The sequence below is a fragment of the Limanda limanda genome, chromosome 12 (assembly GCF_963576545.1).
Source record: "Limanda limanda chromosome 12, fLimLim1.1, whole genome shotgun sequence".
Classification (NCBI taxonomy): Eukaryota; Metazoa; Chordata; class Actinopteri; order Pleuronectiformes; family Pleuronectidae; genus Limanda; species Limanda limanda.
This window is the reverse complement of record NC_083647.1, coordinates 12,641,618-12,653,509: the sequence shown is the minus strand read 5'-3', so window position 1 is coordinate 12,653,509 and position 11,892 is coordinate 12,641,618.

Below are 11,892 nucleotides of genomic sequence, written 5' to 3'. Positions count from 1 at the left end.
CCTCCAGCGCCAGGAATAAACACCTGATTAATAGGAAAAGCACGGGTTAAGCTCCCCAATTAGAAAGGGAAGGAGATTTTGATGAATACTTTGATGCCTTTTTTAAGACGTATGTCCCTGAACACGTTGACAGGTATTGACTGCGTGGTGTTTTAAGGGGAGCTCCTCGCAGTCCCCTTATCCGTCAGTCTGTGTTCTGGTGCCAGGGCATTGACAGGGGAGGAAGGCGCATCACTTCAGATACATTTCCATTAGTGGGGAAAAAGGGGGAAACACCTCACTCGCGTCTCTTGTAATTAGCAGTCACCATGATGACATCTCAGCCAGACCGCGGGTCCCACAATGAATTTCCAATGGCCAGGAAGTGGGGGGGGAAATGGCTTCCGTGCTGCCAGTCAATTGCCCTGTTACAGTTAAGGAATCCAGCAGGCTGGTACCACTCATATTTCATCCCAGGTAAAGATTACCTGTCAGGCCCATGGGAGACGTATTGATCTGTTTTCCTTTTTCCGCCAAGCAATCACCTGACAAAGGCACCTAGGAGGCGAGTGAATGAGTGATGCCTGGTCTGTCGGCTCCGGCGCGCTGGCTCCCAGTGTCCACTGATGGGTGGAGAGGTGATGAGGAGGAGGAGAGATAATGCAGTCATAAACTCTGTTTGAACCTCCTCTGTATGCATGCAGGGCGGCCCCTCCGAGCCCCGGGTCATAGGTCACCGGGGAGTTTGCTCCTTTTTCCTTTTTTTTGGGGGGGGCTCCTTTCTTGTCAGAGGCGTTTGTTCTCGCTATGTCGTGTGCAGCGATGACACAAACACATGCAAAAGAGGCTCTCTGGTTCCTGCTGACAAACGCATGTTGCGAGTCACCGGAGTTCAACTCACTCGCGGGTTTCAAAACGCGGCTCCCTTTGATCTGGGCGCTCCTATGAAATCCAACCCTGTGCGGTCCCGGGGTTTTTTCCCGCGACTGTCAATGCGGCAGTGATCAATACATCTGACATTATCTCATGTTTTCATGGCAGCTAAAAGTATTTATATATTTGCCTCGTTCAATGGAATGTTAGAGTTTATATTATCCGTGAAGCCATGCATTTAAAGTGATTGCACTGTGTATAATGTGTAGTATTTATGATGTGGTGCGTAATTATAGGTCCATTAATTGAGGATTTAGGTCTGAAGTCATTAAATTCATAAATTCAGTTTCATGATAGATAGTACAGTAGATATATCTCCATTTTTTGACTATCTTATTTTTAATTTCATTTACAAGGATTTAAATATATCTCCCTGATATCAGGGCTCTTAGGCAGCTATACACATTTTGATACGTGGTACAAATAGCATCTTATCTCATAGGCTGTTATCTTCATATTTAATAGCATTGGAGGCATGCCTAATTGCTTTGCAAATGATCTAAAGAGGATTACTCCTCCTGTAGAACGCACGGTGTCACTAGGTGAGACATTACAATGGTAAAATTTCGGACAAATGTGCAGTGTAGCTCTGTTTTCATGTGACCGTCTCTCAGTGTTATGTCAAAAATATTTGTCAGTACGAAGTGGATATTCTGCTCTTATATAAACTCTGTATGATTATGGACTATTGTGGATAAGAAGCTGTTTTAAGACATTGCACTTAAGTCGTTTGTGTATTTTGAAATGATAAGATGTGTCGTGACTTTGAGGGATTAGATAATGCCTCGACTTCATGTCACACAGTAAGTGATGTTAAGCATTCCTCTGACTATGTAAAGAAAAACTGCAATACCTGTTCTAAACTGAATGTGTATGCAATAAATAAATTTTGTTGATCAAGACGTTGGTAAATGTGTGTGTGAAGATTTTCTGTCATCCAGGTCATGGTATCTTTACAGGTTGTACACATGTACGCAGGCAACTGGACTTGCTTCAAGTTTTAAAGAACTGAGGAAGCCTCTTGGATGAGAGCTGACACGTCTTCAAGAAACAGTCCAGCAAGTCTGAAGATGTTTGGGTTGATGTTAAGGTTAAATAGTCTGGACAATTTACCTATTTAGACATTCATATTCACGTCAATTTAAGATTTCAATGACATTTTTTTTACGTTTTCATCAGTGTTACATTGTGGATAGACAGGAAACTGGAAGAAAGGGTGCATAACGACGTATGACAAAGTTTTCTGACTTAAAAAATAGACCGACCGTGCAAAATGTCAGCTCACCAAAAGTGAACCCAAACTGTCTGGATCGCCCCCTGGTGGCTGTCTGCAGTATAGGTCATAAACCATGTCTCCTCCATGTAAGCAGATGGGACACGGCGCAAACTGAAAGTCAAAATACACATCAAATATTTTGTACTCAATTAAGGTTCTTATCACAGCTGTGTTTATTTAAGAGTTTGTTTTTTTGGTGTTTATTAGTTATTTTAATGAATTATTGACCATTTAAAATGTTGACTTGTAAAGTCTGAGCTGTTGGTAACAATGTCAAAAAAGCCAAATCTTCCATCTTCAGCATTTGAAATGGATTTGCTGCTTTTCCCAGTATCTTTGGGTTTGGTTGTCAATTTGGGGTTCGGGAGGATTTCACTATTAAATAGACTAAATAAAGATAATATTTCAGAAAACAAGCGATTACGATGATAGCTGCTTGCCGCCTGCAGCACAATCATACTTTTCGAAAGACGGACCGACACAATCCCCCCCAAGATTTGACAGAGATCCTCTTCAATTCAAATGTTAGTGTGGCTGACAGAGAAAATACTCCCTCAGCCACCGGAGATTATCAGCAGATCCCCCCGCTGTTAATCTTGTGGCTGAATGGCGAAGACGGCGTTAGTCACTTTGCTACGTGTTGAGAGTCGGAGCAATTCTCTCCCTGCTCACCGGTGGTCCACAGTTACAAATCACATCATCAGCTGTCTGAGCACCCACAGCCACCTCCTCTCCACCAGACTGATGGCCAAAAGGAGGAAAAATCAATGCTTTCCTCTCGTCAGAAAGGACCAAGCGCTGTTATTGTTGGGAGTTTGATGTTAGCCTCTATGCCACGGTGAGAAATTGAAAAGCTGGGGTTGGAACCGACTGACTGGCGTGAACAGACTGGAGTCTCTCAAGTCGATATGACAGATTTCAATCTGCTGCTCCACCCGGGTGGTGTCACTTCTGCCTTTTCAAAAAACACCTCCGAGCCGCAGGAGAAGATCACAGGTCGAGTTGGTTGAGTTTCTAGTAAATGATGGTTAGTCTTCAGAGACGTTCTTTGTAGGTGACCCCGTGAGTAACAGCAGCCACTTTTGGAGCCCCCCCCCCCCCCCCCATCACAACGATGACAAGGTTTCCATCCACTGCCTCCTCTGGAATGAACAAGCATCACCGAGGTTTTTTCACCCCCGACGCACATTCCGCCTCTAATGGGAAATTCAAATATCACATATCAGCTGAATGCAATATTCACTTAGCCCCAGAGATAACAGCGTGTGTCTCATGTATCCGCGCGGCTCAGAATAGGCCCCGGCTCGGTCTGCAGCACCAGATGTGACGGTGAAGCGTTGGTGTATAAATTGAGTCCACAGCAGCCGAGTGTGTGTGTGTGTGCAGCCTGTTCAGTCACCCTGTACTTTATTGGTGCATGTGTTGGTCCTCTTGTGTGTTTGAGCGAGAGCAGATTCCCCGGGGCATCTGTGCTTGTCCTGCTGCTTCCCCCCCCGGTGTCTCCGCGCCGCCATCATCCCTTTTCATTTCTGCTGGCATTCTAATCAGAGCATTACGAGCTCCAGCGGGTGAAGTACGCAGAAAGTTGTGTTTCCTGACAGCCAATAAAAACCTTATAATCTCCCTGATTCAAGTGGCCCGTTTAAAAAAAAAAAACACTAACTAGTGCTATCACTCAGACCACCCCCTTCCCCTTTTTCTTTAATGCCTTTTTGTTATTTAATATATAGCCCATGAAAAATGAGAGACTCCCGCTTCACCGTGTAGATATTTTGTTGCTGATGATGCGAGACGAATTTCCATCACAGCTTTGTTTCCAGCGGGTGAGCGGATAATCTTTTACAGCGCAGGGAGGGAGGGCACCGCTCCCATCAATCTCCGGGGCTTATAGCCGCCGCATGGTTGCCTTTACCTGACCGTGGCGCCTGGACAGCACCACGCTGCTGGCCCACATGGATTCCCTGGATTTCCAGTGCGGCCCCTGTGGGACGTGGCCGCACTGGAAGCTCACTTACGGGGCATCGACCCCCCCCCCCAAACCCACCTTAACCTGCAGAACTGTGCTTCTCTGCCGTGCCATTATTCCTGTCATTGTTATTATGTCATTTTTCGAACAAGTCGGTCATGTCTGAGAGAACAGCATCGCTTTCCTGCCCCAGCTGCTCCTTCAGTCGACACAGAGCTGCTCCTTCAGTCGACACAGAGCTGCTCCTTCAGTCGACACAGAGCTGCTCCTTCAGTCGACACAGAGCTGCTCCTTCAGTCGACACAGAGCTTCTCCTTCTGTCGACACAGAGCTGCTCACAGAGTTGCTCCTTCTGTCGACACAGAGCTGCTCCTTCTGTCGACACAGAGCTGCTCACAGAGTTGCTCCTTCTGTCGACGCAGAGCTGCTCCTTCAGTCGACGCAGAGCTGCTCCTTCAGTCGACGCAGAGCTGCTCCTTCTGTCGACGCAGAGCTGCTCCTTCAGTCGACGCAGAGCTGCTCCTTCAGTCGACGCAGAGCTGCTCCTTCTGTCGACACAGAGCTGCTCCTTCTGTCGACACAGAGCTGCTCCTTCAGTCGACACAGAGCTGCTCCTTCAGTCGACACAGAGCTTCTCCTTCTGTCGACACAGAGCTGCTCCTTCAGTCGACACAGAGCTGCTCCTTCTGTCGACACAGAGCTGCTCCTTCTGTCGACACAGAGCTGCTCCTTCAGTCGACACAGAGCTGCTCCTGCTGTAGACACAGAGCTGCTCCTTCAGTCAACACAGAGCTGCTCCTTCTGTCGACACAGAGCTGCTCCTTCAGTCGACGCAGAGCTGCTCCTTCATTCGACACAGAGCTGCTCCTTCAGTCGACACAGAGCTGCTCCTTCAGTCGACACAGAGCTGCTCCTGCTGTAGACACAGAGCTGCTCCTTCAGTCGACACAGAGCTGCTCCTTCTGTCGACACAGAGCTGCTCCTTCAGTCGACACAGAGCTGCTCCTTCAGTCGACACAGAGCTGCTCCTTCAGTCGACGCAGAGCTGCTCCTTCAGTCGACACAGAGCTGCTCCTTCATTCGACACAGAGCTGCTCCTTCTGTTGACACAGAGCTGCTCCTTCTGTCGACACAGAGCTGCTCCTTCAGTCGACACAGAGCTGCTCCTTCAGTCGACACAGAGCTGCTCCTGCTGTAGACACAGAGCTGCTCCTTCAGTCGACACAGAGCTTCTCCTTCAGTCGACACAGAGCTGCTCCTTCTGTCGACACAGAGCTGCTCCTTCAGTCGACACAGAGCTGCTCCTTCAGTCGACACAGAGCTGCTCCTTCAGTCGACACAGAGCTGCTCCTTCTGTCGACGCAGAGCTGCTCCTTCAGTCGACGCAGAGCTGCTCCTTCAGTCGACGCAGAGCTGCTCCTTCAGTCGACACAGAGCTGCTCCTTCATTCGACACAGAGCTGCTCCTTCTGTCGACACAGAGCTGCTCCTTCTGTCGACGCAGAGCTGCTCCTTCTGTCGACACAGAGCTGCTCCTTCAGTCGACGCAGAGCTTCTCCTTCTGTCGACGCAGAGCTGCTCCTTCTGTCGACGCAGAGCTGCTCCTTCTGTCGACACATAGCTGCTCCTTCAGTCGACGCAGAGCTTCTCCTTCTGTCGACGCAGAGCTTCTCCTTCTGTCGACGCAGAGCTGCTCCTTCTGTCGACACAGAGCTGCTCCTTCAGTCGACACAGAGCTGCTCCTTCAGTCGACACAGAGCTGCTCCTTCAGTCGACACAGAGCTGCTCTTTCAGTCGACACAGAGCTTCTCCTTCTGTCGACACAGAGCTGCTCCTGCTGTAGACACAGAGCTGCTCCTGCTGTAGACACAGAGCTGCTCCTTCAGTCGACACAGAGCTGCTCCTTCAGTCGACACAGAGCTGCTCCTTCAGCCGACACAGAGCTGCTCCTTCTGTCGACACAGAGCTGCTCCTTCAGTCGACACAGAGCTTCTCCTTCTGTCGACGCAGAGCTGCTCCTTCTGTCGACACAGAGCTGCTCCTTCAGTCGACACAGAGCTGCTCCTGCTGTAGACACAGAGCTGCTCCTGCTGTAGACACAGAGCTGCTCCTGCTGTAGACACAGAGCTGCTCCTGCTGTAGACACAGAGCTGCTCCTGCTGTAGACACAGAGCTGCTCCTTCAGTCGACACAGAGCTGCTCCTTCTGTCGACGCAGAGCTGCTCCTTCAGTCGACGCAGAGCTGCTCCTTCAGTCGACGCAGAGCTGCTCCTTCAGTCGACACAGAGCTGCTCCTTCATTCGACACAGAGCTGCTCCTTCTGTCGACACAGAGCTGCTCCTTCTGTCGACGCAGAGCTGCTCCTTCAGTCGACGCAGAGCTTCTCCTTCTGTCGACGCAGAGCTGCTCCTTCTGTCGACGCAGAGCTGCTCCTTCTGTCGACACATAGCTGCTCCTTCAGTCGACACAGAGCTTCTCCTTCTGTCGACGCAGAGCTTCTCCTTCTGTCGACGCAGAGCTGCTCCTTCTGTCGACACAGAGCTGCTCCTTCAGTCGACACAGAGCTGCTCCTTCAGTCGACACAGAGCTGCTCCTTCAGTCGACACAGAGCTGCTCTTTCAGTCGACACAGAGCTTCTCCTTCTGTCGACACAGAGCTGCTCCTGCTGTAGACACAGAGCTGCTCCTGCTGTAGACACAGAGCTGCTCCTTCAGTCGACACAGAGCTGCTCCTTCAGTCGACACAGAGCTGCTCCTTCAGCCGACACAGAGCTGCTCCTTCTGTCGACACAGAGCTGCTCCTTCTGTCGACACAGAGCTGCTCCTTCAGCCGACACAGAGCTTCTCTTTCAGTCGACACAGAGCTGCTCCAGAGGTCTCGCCTCTCAGCCACGTGCATTATGTATTGGAAAAGCAAAAAAGGTCTCAGTTTTAGCTGTGGCAGGCGGCCCAGGCGGCCTCTAGAGGAGGGCCCGCTGCACCCGGCAGCCGCCTGCTCCTCCAGCTCCTCCCGTGGAGATGATGCCGCTCTGATTGACAATAATGGGAAGTGGCAGAATCGATGGGAGACAAGAGAGGGGTGCGCATGAAATTCTCCCAGAGCTTCCAGTCAGAGCTGTGGCACCACTCACCTGTCACCCCCCCCCCCCCCTCCAGCTCCAGGATTAGGGCCTGGGACAAAGCTGTACCACCACTGACAGCTTAGAGATGGTGACTCTCCTGCACGCTTAAGTCTTCATGTATATCTCACTACCTGGCTGGACATAACATATCTGGAGAGTGATCGTTCTTACCTGAAGACAAGATACAAACAATTAAACACAAGATCATAAGATGTTGAATAACCTAAAAGGAGTGTATATCATGGCCTTAATGATCCATTGAAGAGAGCACTTTTAAAATGTATCTAAATATCTAATTTCTAGGATTAAAATGACCATTCACCTTGTGCATGTGTGTGTGTGTATGGGGGTGTGTGTGTGTGTGCGTCTGTGTGCGCGCGCAGCAGTGGATGGAGGGCAGGTGTCCTGACAGGGGGGGGCACTCCGTTCTCTAATTGATCGGCAAAAGATGCACATGAAGAAGACGTTAAAGCAAAATGAAGTCATAACAGTGGATTGAGACATTTATTAAGTCAGACGCGAGGCCCTCAGAAACGTTGAGATTGTTTATTGATTTTTGTGTTTTGGCTGGCTGCGCAGGAGTAATCGCTCGCGCTGCTGCTGCTGCCACGGAGGGCTACAGGGCTCGGGTGCAGGCCAATGTTTGTGTGAAGGCGCCAACTTCCTCCGAAAATGGAGGCAACTTTAAGAGGCAGAACACAGTCGTCATTACGGTTTCAGTTTGTTCCCTCATTTATACAAAGGTCCTGACCTGAAACGCTGGCAGTCAGTTAGCTGAGAGCCAACCACTGTCACCAGTGTCAAATGATCCCTGGCACACTGGGTTTGCTGGTTGGTAAAAAAGTGGTGTTTCCTCATAGACTGATGGAGTGTTATTGCATGTAAATCTCCCTTATATGAATATTATTTTTTTGTATGAACATCTTTCTGGATGTTTGTTGTTTTAAACCCTGAAACCACACTGGAGTCAATATTAAATCATAATTACTTTATAACATTTTCTGACTATCGCTGTGTTTAACGTTTTGCAAAACTTACCTGAATGGATTTAAAATTATTTTGTTAGCTCTGCTGGAAAAGAAGATTGTAAGATTGCAGAAGTTTTTTATTCCAATTTTTTTTTTTGCAGTATTTTTTTCCCTTTTTGATTATATTTATGCTGAAACCATTATTTCATTGATTTATGAATCAATGAATTGATTAGTGAATTAAAGCTACTTGCCTGATAAAGTACTGCTCAAGTTCCTGTCAAGACATGATAACACGGCCCAGATTTACATGTGTGATTATTTCCTTCTGTCCCCATTTTATATCACAACATTTTATGAGATTGTCTGGATTTTCAAATAATCAAAACACTGATACTGACAATTTCAACTCTATATTAAATGTTTAAGAACAATTAACTGTAAACCATAGCTACTATAATCTTTACTCCAGCAGGAACGAAAATAAAATGATTTCACTGCTTCACAATTGTCCCACATGTGCCCTCCTGTGTGTGTGTGTGTGTGTGTGTGAGTGTGTGACTGTGTGTGGTGCTGGTGAGTGTTAGGTAGAGTTCAACCATACTGGTGACATCAATCTGCCTGTTCTTTATTAGATGGAGCAGTGAGGTGTAACTGACTGCATTGTCCACAGATGGACTGGGGCCCACAGCACACGGGACCCTGGTCAGCCACCCTGACAATACAATCAATAACCACACACTCATTACAGGAGCCCTGGCTGCGCTCTCCTGCCTCCCTGTCCCGTGGAGGCTCCCTCTATGCCTCACCCTATCTTTAACTCTGCCCTTCTTTTTGTTCTCTGTTTCAACACCCGCTAACTTAGTCTTCTGCCTTTCCCTCCGTGTATCATTTCTGAGTCTGGACATGAAACTCTGCCCTCTCTCAAAATGATGTCAAAAGCCACAATTGATGAACAACTCTGGTCAGATTTGTGCCAGAACAGTCTGTCAGCAACGGTTAATAAATGTATCTTAAATCTTAATGCCCGATACAGACTTGTGCATTATGATTTTCTTCATCAACTGTACCTCACCCCACAGAAGCTACATAAATCCAAACCTGGATTGTCAGAAATGTGTTGTAGATGTGGTATAGAGGTTGGCTCCTTCCTACAATGTACCTGGCTTTGCACAAAGGTGAGATCCTTTTGGTATGACTTTTGTAAATTTGCAGAAATTGCTTTATGTGTGGCCAGGAAATGTATAGCAATGACTTGAAAGTCTGATTCACCAACTCTTATAGGCAGATGGTCTGTGGAAATGAACAGTTGTATTCCTCTTAAAAAGATTGCATATAGTCTCAGAAAGAAATATAAGTTATTTTTGAAAATCTGGCAGCCTTATTTGGAGTACATGGATACACCACCAACGGTACCATAGGACTGTAACTATTTGGAGCTCTGAATTCCATTATTTACTGTGTCATTGCGATATTTCTCTGTGATGTGTCATCCTATGCACCAACTTTTTATTGTTTTTTGTTTACTCTTTGGGTGGGGGGAATTTTTTACTCTATTTTTTTAATTAGTTTTATTTCATCTATGTGTATTTTTTAAATTTTGTTATGTAATTTTCTGTAATGTTTAATGTAAAGTGTTCTGTATGCTCTGCATGTTCTCTTGGAAAAATAAAATATTCAAAAAAGAAAAAAATGATGTCAAAAGCCAGGGACTGAAAGGGGGAGGGGACATGTGGACGTCCCGTCTCCTTCTACATCAGGATGCCGTGGGATTCAGCAGTCGGGCTGGACAGTAGAGGATGACAATGATCCAGCATGGAGCCCGGGGCCTATAAATGGTAATGCCCTCCACTTGCCTTCCTCATAAAGCATAATAAAAGGAGGTTATAAATCCTACCAATTAGCTGCGTCCATCAGTCGCCTTAATTGGAGTGTCGTGACTGGCCAGGGGATGACCTTGTGTGCCAGAGAGCCAAGACAGACGAGGGGACCAAGGGGAGGGGGGGCAGATCTTGGTTGCATGTGGACGACTTGGGCTTCTTTAAATCACCTGTATCTAACAGGCCGTACTGTAGTTAAGGGTGGAGCCATACGGGGGTAAAACGTTTATGCTGATTGGTCATGTTGGTGTCATCAGTGTAAATGTGTAGGTTTTTTACATAGAGGCCAACAGTCGGTGATGGTTAGAGCCTGAAGCAACTGTGCAGGACACAATGTTACTCCAGGCAAAGAAAATCTTTACTTTGCTGGACTGATAAACAATATACATATAGCACGGCTGCATTCAAATGACCTTTTAAATTTACTTTAAAGCTGAGGCAACACAATACAACTGGTTCACAGATAGCTATGGGTATAAGTATAGGTATAACCAATACTTAACAATAATTATAACCACTTACCTCAATCTGTGGATAGAAGTTGGTATCACATCCCCTCATGCATTTTCTTTCAGTCACTCACTATAGAGTTGGTCAGCGAGGTCACTGCCTGAGATATTTGAAAAGTTTTAAAAAATGAATTAGTATCGAAAGTTGCAGTTATATAGTAATGTCTCCCTGTGCACTTTCTTATTCATTTTGTACTGAACTGATATGAGACAATGTCATACTGGGTCAAATGTTTAGAGCTCAGAGTCTCAACAGTAGCTGTGAGTATAGAATCAAGATGGCGGTTATACACTGTAAGGCCCCAGGATTGAGTTATAACCAATACTTAATAATAATTATAAAATTGAACTACTACTACTACTAACCGTAACCTATTAATCATAACCACTTTACTCTATCGGTGTATAGAAGTCTCAGTTGGTATCACATCCCTCATCAGTTTTCTTTCAGTCACTATAGAGTTAGTCAGCGAGGTCACGGCCTGAGATATTTGAAAAGTTTTAAAAAGTGAATTAGTATTGAAAAATGCAGTTGTACAGGAATGTCTCCCTGTGCACTTTGTTGTTCATTTTGTACTGAACACTGATAGAGACAATGGCATAATGGGTAAAACGTTTAACCTGAGCCAGAGTCTCAACAGAAGCTGTGAGTATAGAAACAAGATGGCGGTTACACACTGTACGTCCCCAGGATTGACTTTGATACGTGAGCTCAGGTGTCCTGGCTTCAATAGGGTCCACACATCCTGTCTCTTCTCCTCGGCGCAGCAGTCAAATCCGCCCTCTGTCCTCCCCGGGCCGGGCCGCCACACCTGTCCTCTCAACACCTCAGTCAAGCTGCTCTCTGTGGACACTCAAACCTGAGACCTCGGCTTCCGCTATCTCATGACACTGCTCTCTCCGGGGAGGAAACACTGAACCCGTTTGTCTGCGTCGAACGCCGTGTGCAGACGCAGTGTCCTCACAGTGCACCTTCTCTCTCTCTCTCTCTCTCTCTCTCTCTCTCTCTCTCTCTCTCTCTCTCTCTCTCTCTCTCTCTCTCTCTCCTCCCATCCCACCACCTCGGGATTAGGCCGCGAGGAACAGTTAACCAACCAGCTGTCGGTGGGACAGTTTCTGTCCGGCTGACCCGAAAGCTGCCGACAGTTGTTTCCTTTCTCCCTTTACCGTCCGGAGATAATTCAGTCAACAGGCTTTGAACTGCAGATAAGGGAGGAAGAGGATGATCCTGGGGAATGGGCCGGCAGTATATGGGGCAGGG